We start from the raw sequence: 396 nt of genomic DNA, 5'->3' as shown, positions 1-396 counted from the left end.
GCCCCGCCGCCATCTTGGCGTGGCCGCCGCTGGGCGGAGCGTTCCCGCCGACATCTTGGGTGCGGCGTCTCATCCGCCATGTTTGGTGCGTCGCCCGGGGGCCGCCCTGCTGGTGGTGGCCGCGGTGCTCGTCGCCTGCCTGCCGGCCGCCAGCGCGCCCCAAGCCAGGCCCCGGGGAGTATTTAGGCGCCTAACAGCCAGGGACGGGGGAACCGGCTGCAGCTTTTGGAGGGAAGGAGCAGGCGAGCCTGACGGGGCCGAGCTGGGCTGGTGTGACGACAGCGTCGCCCTGAGGTGCTGGCTCAGCCCCAGGCTGCAGCAGGGCTGCGGAGTTCCCACGCACGCCTGCGGCCATTGGGAGTAGCAAAAATTACACTCCAGTGACTGTTCTGTATG

This window comes from Dromaius novaehollandiae, chromosome 15, assembly GCF_036370855.1.
Source record: "Dromaius novaehollandiae isolate bDroNov1 chromosome 15, bDroNov1.hap1, whole genome shotgun sequence".
In the NCBI taxonomy this organism is placed as follows: Eukaryota; Metazoa; Chordata; class Aves; order Casuariiformes; family Dromaiidae; genus Dromaius; species Dromaius novaehollandiae.
Note: the sequence above shows the minus strand (reverse complement) of the source record.